The following is a 9064-nucleotide window of genomic DNA, read 5'->3' on the forward strand; positions in this document are numbered from 1 at the left end:
CAACTTCAAGTACTTGTTAGATCTCAGGAATCAAAATATGGCAATTGGGATTCCGAAGCTACAGTTTCTTGGAAAGGTTTGTGAAGCATGCTGCTTCGGCAAACAAAAGCGAACCAACTTTGTCAGAAGTACCTCTCGTGCACGAGGTATTCTTGATTTAATTCATACAGATGTATGGGGTTATGCTCAGACCCGCAGCATCAATGGTTCACTTTATTACTTGACCTTCATCGACGACTACAGCAGATATTGTTGGGTCTACTTTCTGAAAGAGAAATCTGAAGTGTTTGCCAGATTTCAAGAATTTAAAGCCATGGTGGAAAACCAAACAGGCAGAAAGATCAAGGTCATGAGATCAGACAGAGGAGGTGAATACATGTCTTCAGCCTTCATGAACTTTTGCAAAACTCACGGCATTCGAAGACAATTCACATGTGCAGATACTCCTCAGCAAAATGCAATAGCTGAAAGGAAGAATGGGACTTTAGCAGACAGTGCTAGAGCAATGCTTAGTGAAAAGCATCTTCCGAATCAGTATTGGGCAGAAGCAATAGCTACAGCTAACTACTTGCTTAATCGGCTTCCTACCGAACCGATACAAGGTATGACTCCTTATGAAGCATTCACTGGACACAAGCCACGCATTGGGCATCTCCGCATATTTGGTTGCATAGCATATGCCCACATACATGATGATCATCGCAGGAAATTGGATGCGAAGTCACGCAAATGCATCATGGTTGGCTACAGTGAAGAAAGTAAAGCATACAAATTGTATGATCCCATCAACCGCAAAGTCATTATCTCCAGAGATGTAATCTTCGATGAGGAATCAGAATGGAAAACCTCACCTACACAGGAGATAGATGCATCGACTTCACAGTCATCTACAGAACAGGTTGATGAAGAAGAGCAAGAATTGCCAGCAACACCCCAAGCAGTGCCACAGCAGCTCAGACGGTCTACTAGGGAAAGCAGACCACCAGCCAGATTGACATATGCTCAGAAAGGGAAAGCAATTCAGGTGGAAACCACCAACTATGCTCTTATGACTACCATCATGGCTACAGAAGAGCTAGTGTACTTCGAAGACGCAGTAGATAAGCTAGAATGGCAAACTGCTATGAATGAAGAAATAGATGCTTTGTATAAAAATAACACTTGGGTATTATGCGACCTTCCACCAGGAAAGAAGGCCATAGCCAACAAATGGGTATACAAAGTGAAGTACAATCCAGATGGCAGTATTCAGAGATACAAAGCCAGATTAGTTGCAAAAGGATTTGCACAACAATATGGCCAAGATTATGATGAGACTTATGCTCCAGTAGCAAAGATGGATTCCATACGGTTCTTGATATCACTAGCGACACTCAGTAAATGGAATGTGTATCAGCTCGATGTCAAGAATGCATTTCTCAATGGTTATTTAGACGAGGATGTCTACATGCAACAACCAGCCGGTTATGTTGAACCAGGAAAAGAGAACAAGGTTTGCCATCTCAAGAAAAGTCTCTACGGCTTAAAGCAAGCACCCAGAAGTTGGTACAGCAGAATTGACAAGTATTTTGCTGATCTGGGATACATGAAGTCCAATGCAGATCATACTCTCTACTACAAAGTTCAAGGGGAAGATATTACTATTGCACTTTTGTACGTAGATGATCTGATTGTGACAGGAAGCAAGGATAGCTTCATCAGAAAATTAAAACAAGACTTATCTGCAGAGTTCGACATGAAAGATCTTGGACTTATGCACTATTCTCTTGGAATTGAGTTCTGGAGAGATTCAAATAGCACATTCATGAGTCAGCTCAAGTATGTTGACAGTCTCCTGAAGAAGTTTCATATGGCAGATTGCAAGATTGCAGCCACTCCCATGGAACAGAGTTTGAAACTTACTAAAGATTCAGAAAAGCCTACAGTCAATGACAGATACTACAGGCAACTCATTGGATCTCTTATATATCTGACAATCACACGGCTAGATATTTGTTATGCAGTAAGCTCACTAGCACAGTTTATGGCAAATCCAAAACAGTCTCACTGGAATGCAGCCAAAAGAGTCTTGAGATACATCAAAGGTACAAGACAATTTGGGATAGAATACAGAGGAAGTCATCCACGGTTGCATGGATACTATGACAGTGACTATGCTGGAGATCATGAGACCAGGAGATCGACACAGGGATATGCATTTTTCCTTGGTCAAGGTGCTATATCATGGTTGTCAAACAAACAGCCAACTGTTTCTTTGTCTTCGACTGAAGCAAAATATAGAGCACTCACTACAGGTGCATGTGAGGCTATATGGCTCAGAAGACTATTGTCAGAAACAGATTACTTTGATGAGTCAAAGCCAACAACAATATACTGTGATAATCAATCGGCTCAAGCATTGGCCAAAAATCCAGTATATCACTCCAGAACAAAGCACATTGATGTCAGAGAGCACTTCATCAGAGAAAGAGTGTTACTTGGTGACATCACACTGCAGCATTGTGATAGCAAAGAAAATGTTGCAGACATCTTTACCAAACCACTCGGTAAAGAGCTATTCAAGAAACACCGACTAGCTCTTGGTTTAATGCAGAGGAAGGACATTCCCATTAAAGGGGTGTGATGGAATGTAATGCTCAGTCCTTCTTCGATTCCCCAGAATCATCATCTTGAGGGAAGGCCTACTTCATGATGTTGATCTTGAGGGAAGGTGTTGAGAGTTCACGCTCAACATCATGTGATCATGTGTGCATAGCACCATCACGTGATCATATGTGCATAGCACTAACCTTATAGAGTGCTATAAAGGAAAGGGTTAGATCCCCTAACCCTAACCCTAAAAGGGTTTGTATATATTCTATTTTTTCAACTAATTCTAGTGTACAGTTAGTCATTTGTGGTGTGCTCTCTAGCTGTGCCCTCTCTCCTCATCTCCACTCTTCTCCTCTCCCCTCTTCATATTTTGTCAGCATTCGTGCTACAAGACCTCTTTCGAGGTGAATGTTATGCTCCAAGGGATCGCATATACAAGATTATCTTTGTATCCCATCGAGTTGGAGATGAGCCATTCTCTTTCGCCCACCTTCTGCACAGTAGCCTAAAAAAACCCTCGCCTTATGAAGCGGTAGTCAACAAGGGAGACATTGCCTTAATATGCAACCATGAACCATTTCGAAAATTCTTCTTCCATTGGGACCCGACCGAGGAAGAGCATGAAAACACCACAGTCCAGGAGGCGTGAATACTCTCGACATAAACTCTCAGGCCAGATATCCACCCGCACCCTAACCACAGCTGCAGGTCCTTCCGAGCCAGCATTAAGAACATCGACAAACGAGCTTGACATCTCACCATCTCCTTCGCCGACTTCATTGACCCTTTGAACCTTCTTGAGCTCTCCTTGCTTCCACATTACGCTTCCTCTTTGTAGACATCATCCACTTAGCACGGAGCTTCATGACTACTTAATATGTGCTTTTCCTTCGAAGCCCTAGAGGAAGATAGACTGATCTTGCAAAAAAATATTGGTCTATCTTGCCTACTCTTTCCATTTCCATGGAGCTCCAAACATGCAGCCTTAAAATTTTCTAATATCTTCTTTTTCAAAGTCCTTGCCTTTTTATTTCCTAAAATAAACAAGAGAGTACAAGCAATTGCACTCCTCCCTCATGCTAAAAACATGTTCAAAAACATCTTATGGTGGGTCATATGAAACTTAGTGAACCATCCACACACACACACATACACATACACACACACATATACATACACATACACACTCGTGCATACGCACTCCCGGGCGCGTGCACACACACACACACATTCACATATGTCCTCTTAGGATTTGTGAATATTTGCATCATGAGCAATGTGAAAGATAGTGAAGTACCCTTGTGGAGGAGACCATGAGGAGGAGGAGAGCCACCTTGAAGGGGACCTCTTACTGCATATCCATGGAGGAAGTGAGCTCTCTCTTTTGCGAATTGGACCTGTGTTTCTCGTTTCTTAACGGTTGAGCATGCCGCTTCTTGGAACAACATCTCCCCCTGCCAGGATCATCGATTTCGGTCGACATTTCGGCCACCTTCTAGGCTTGCTTCCTCTTTGTTGCTTCTCCTTCAACTCTCAAGATTTCGCTTGGCAGGAGTTAGACAGCCTCTCGGATTATTTCTTCATTTCCTCCGCTTCGAGATCGTCGCAAGAAGCAGGCTCATTCTTAGTGGAGGATTCCTCATCGCACATTGGGTGTGGCCTGACGAACGCGGACCTTGATCGATTAGACCGCTCGGGCATCGCCTCTGTCTTGAAAAGGCGCATCTCTCTCTCAGACGGAAGGCGCATTCATGCGCTTATTATCAGAAGTGAACTGCAGGGTGATACATTCTTAGAAAACCTTTTGATAGGCATCTATCGCAAATGGGGAGCAGTCCAAGATGCACGCTTGGTGTTCAATGGTATGGAGCGACGCACCGTAGCCTCCTGGAATTCCATGATCGCTACGTACTCCCAGCATGGCCGCGGCAAAGAGGCCCTTGACCTTTATTTAAGAATGCAGCAGCAAGGCGTCCAGCCCAATCGGTTCACGTTTATAAGCGCTCTGGGAGCGTGTGCAATGCTAACAGCCCTTGAAGAGGGGAAGGAAATTCATTCCCTCATTATAGACAGCGGGGTTGAGTCCGATGTCGTTGTTGGGACTGCCCTTCTTAATTTTTACATGAAGTGTGGGGCTCTGGTGAACGCACGGTCGGTTTTTGACAAAGTGCATGAACGTGACGTGGTTTTCTGGACGGCTATGATCGTAGCATACACTCAGCATGGCCTTGGCGAGGAGGCTCTTAAGCTCTTTCGACAAATGCAGCAGCAAGGTTTGAAGCCGGATGGGATTTCTTTCATCGGTATATTAGGGGCTTGTGATTATCCAGCGGCTTTAGTAGCCGGTAGGGCCATCCATACAAGTATTGTAGACAGTGGATTCGAGTCAAATGGTGTTCTGGGAACGGCGCTTGTAAGCATGTACCACAAGTGTGCAGCCTTGGACGATGCACGGTCTGTGTTTAATGATATGGGCAAGCGGGACGTGGTCTCCTGGACCGCCATGATAATGGCATACTCGGAATGTGGTTATTGGAAGGACGCATTAGATCTGTTTCGACAAATGCAACGTCAGGGAGTCAAGCCAAACAAGATTACTTTCGTCAGTGTCTTGGGGACATGTGCCAGCCCAGAAGCCCTACCAGAGGGTAAGTCAATACACGCAAGCATTGTAGATAGGGGGTTTGAGTCAGATGTCGTTGTTGGCACTGCCCTTATCAACATGTACAGCAAGTGTGGGGCATTGGAATTAGCTCGCGTGGTTTTTTACAGGATTGCCCAATATGATACAGCCTCCTGGAATGCTATGATAGCAGCTTATGCCCAGCACAGGGAGGGTAAAGAAGCCTTCAATTTCTTTGGCCAGATGAAGCAACAAGGCATCGAGCCAGACCAGATCACATTTAGCAGTGTATTGGGAGCATGTGCAGGCCCAGCAGATCTAGCAGAAGGTAAGGCAGTCCATGCAAGCATTGTAGGTGGTCGATTTGAATCAAACGTTGTGGTGGGAAATGCCCTCGTCAATATGTACGGCAAGTGTGGGGTTTTGGAGGGTGCATACAACGTGTTCGACCAAATGCACCGATATGATGTTGTCTCCTGGAATGCCATGATTGCCTCACATTCACAGCATGGCCATGGCAAGGAGGCCCTTCAGGTGTTCAGAAGCATGCAGCAGGATGGCGTAGAACCAGACGAGCTCACCTTTCTCAGCCTTATCTCCGCTTGTAGCCATGGAGGCCTGGTGGCTGAGGGCCACCAACTCTTTGTTTCAATGGTGGAGTACAACATCATGCCAACTTTGGGTCATTATTGCTGCATGGTAGATCTTCTTGGGCGGGCAGGGCATCTTGAGGATGCAGAGCGCATGATTAATGGAATGCCATTTGATCCTGATGTTGTGATGTTGATGACTTTGCTTGGTGCATGCAGGATGCACATGGATGTGGAGAGATTTGAGCGCATTGCCAGTCACATATTATACTTGGATCCACAATATACCAGCACATATGTTCTTCTTTCAAATATGTATGCTGCACAGGGGAGGTGGGATGATGTAGAAGAAATGAGAAAAGCTATGTGTGAAAGAGGTTTGAATAAGCCGTCAGAGGAATATTAACATGGATGATTAGGGCCACATGCCAGTGCTGGAGAACAGCCACAGCAAAATAAGCAGCACATTAGGCTCTCATGTGGTTGCTAAATGAGGAGCTGACTGCCAGCAGAGCGGCCAGCCCATGATAAGGCCTGCAACAGGCCGATCGACTTAACCTGGTTGCTCAGCTGTGCAACAGGATCGGTCACCTGTTTGGCCACATTGCAGGGCAGCCAGCCAACATTCAGGCAGTCTCTGCCCTGTCAGCAGCAGCCCGAAAGGCCTCTGAAAGGGCACTCAATCCCCTCATATGAGTAGACCTATGGAGCAGCATATCCAGCAATTGAAGCAGCAGCATCGCTTTAAAACCAGCCTAATGGGAGAGTAGCAAGGCCTCCACAGCAGGCGTGAGCCCATGAAAAAGGCAAATCCACAGCAGCTGGGCAAGCAGCCATCAGTGATGTTCTGTGTGTGTGTGTGTGTGTGTGGTGCGCACAGGGGACGATTTCTCTCAGCTTATGCAAGTTTTCTGCTGTTACTAGCATCAGTAATCAGCGCTTGCATGCATGGGGATGAGCAGGTCTTGTGCTTTGTTATAAATATACAAGACAAAAGAGGCCAAGTTTGCAAAATCAATGATTCATATCGTAAGCAGCAAAGGATGGAGTGCTTTGTTGTCACAATGAGTGATTAGCACAACTTTTGGAACTACCCTCTGCATTACCAAGAATCTGCAGGTGTACCCTGGTTCCAACAGGGCCATAGAAGGTATCTATAAAATGTTTGAACATTTGTGGGATGCGAATTGGTCCCATCCTTTCAGACTAGGGTTTGTTCATGAGCGTGATGGGCACACCTATGAAAAGTATCACCAACCAAGATTTTTGTGCTCTTGGATGGTGTGAAAGTCTTTCAACGATTTCAGGCTCCAGACTGCTGCCTCTTGGAGTTCGCCTTGTTTTGCTGACCTACAAGGCAATAGCCTAGTGATAATGGGGACACATGCCTATGCAAAGAGATCATAAGCCCTTAGCCATCTTAAAAGTCCACGGTACCCAAGGTGGAGAAATTATATACCTTGCCTTGCTCAACCCACTGGTTGGATGCAGGTTTAACATTTAAACTTCACAACATACAACAGTCTTGGCTTTGTACAGACACCCCTGCCTTGAAGACATGACCTTGCGAATTTCAAGTCCAGCTCTGTTGTAATAATTAACAGATCTAGTTGAACAGATCTATAATTAACCAACCAGATCTGTACGGCCGACAACTGCTGCTCCAGCTGCCTGCTTCTGGCCTCTGCCGACCTGCTGCAGGCCTATAAGTTGGCCCTGGCAGCCCTTGTTGGCTGCCTCTTCTGCTGGCCCTGCTGCCCTCTTCATTGAATCTTGTGGTGGCCCTGCAGAAGCCTTTAGATATTGCTCATGTGGCAGGCTACATTGCTGTCCACATGGCAGCGACCTCATACTCTCTTTCTCTCTCTGTTCAGGCCCTGTGGCCTCTTCATCCTCGACCTGGTGGCCTCTCTCAGATTCCCGTTCTTGCTGCAGGTCATCCTTCCCCATGTCCTTCTCATTTGGGGGCTCTCAGGTGTGGAGATGACTCCCCATTTCCAACATTTTGTCTCGTATGTCAGGTGGTAAGAATGTGGAGGAAAGATCTTGCTGTAAAGTTCCGGTGTGAGAATTCCCAAGATTTGAATATGACCAGCGTAGAAGAAGGTTGCAGCTTTCTCTATGGTGGTATCGTTTGTGTAATCCTGAAAGAGTTTGTCTTCTGGCAATTTGGCAATCAATCAAAGTGTAGCAGCTTCTACTATATTGAGCGGATTGCTTCAAGAGTTTACACAATTAAGCTACATGATACTTGAGCTAGATTTGATACTGTGGATCATAAAGAAACTTGCTAGCTGCAAGCAATATGATAGGGTATGTAAAGACTGTGCACCACTATGAAGTTGAATCTACCTTTTCTCTGTATTCTTCTCCATCTGAAGTTTTATTGCCGCACTAGAAAGTCGTAAGTCGTTGAGAAATTTTAGCAAGTTGTGACAGCTTGTGTCTCTTCTGCAGGCATTAATCTGTTAAATTACACGGCGCAGCGGAACAGAAACTGAACAAAGAATAGAGAGTACACAACAAACTGAAGATGAACAAAATTTTTCTTCAATACTGATGTAGTACAGATGATGGCTCCGTCCACCCATGCGCTCCCACAGTGGAGCTTAGATGGCGATCTAGACAGATACTAGGTGAAGAGCTACTAGTTGGAAGATCTCTGCTGTGATCTGAATTGATATGATACAATGGATTGGGGAGGTCGCCTCTTTATAGCTATGAAGGTGGTAGTCGGATTAACGTAGTCGGTGGAGTCAACCAATCGACCTAGTCGGTGGAGCCGACTAGTCAACTTAGTCGGTGGAACTGACTAGTCGTTCATGGAATATTCAGAAAATGTTTCCTATACCATCGCCTCGGGGGCTCTCGCCTCCGAATCCCCACCAGGGGGACCGTTGGCTCCTTTGGGATCCCTCAGTTGGGGGCCAGTTGGCCCCCCTCAGGTCTTAGCAAGAATAAGGGGCTTCCACATAATCACCTTTCTACCATCAACGGTCTCATTGATAGACCTTATCTGATATGCAAGTCAGAATTCATCCAGTGTCTTGGGTTCACACATGGCTTCTCCTCATATAGGAGGCCTTATAACTTGAGTACCTTGGACCACTGGTGGTTACCAGAAGGGTGGGGCATTGAGAATATCTAGCATAATCCTTCTACTGCTTTGGAGAATGTGGCATGCTTCAACCCTCTGTAACCGGCCTTTGATCACAAAGGGCAGTGTAACTGTCTCTACTATCTCACAAAATTGAAAATA

The 9064-nt window shown here is 45.4% G+C and overlaps 1 pseudogene; it reads left to right on the forward strand.

Annotated features, from left to right (window-relative positions):
* The first annotated feature begins 4062 nt into the window (after window positions 1-4062).
* On the forward strand, window positions 4063-8072 carry LOC147902334 (pentatricopeptide repeat-containing protein At2g27610 pseudogene; annotated as a pseudogene).
* Window positions 8073-9064: the final 992 nt, after the last annotated feature.

Source organism: Dipteris shenzhenensis, chromosome 4, assembly GCF_047967505.1.
Source record: "Dipteris shenzhenensis isolate YYH24624 ecotype China chromosome 4, Dip_SZ_1.0, whole genome shotgun sequence".
In the NCBI taxonomy this organism is placed as follows: Eukaryota; Viridiplantae; Streptophyta; class Polypodiopsida; order Gleicheniales; family Dipteridaceae; genus Dipteris; species Dipteris shenzhenensis.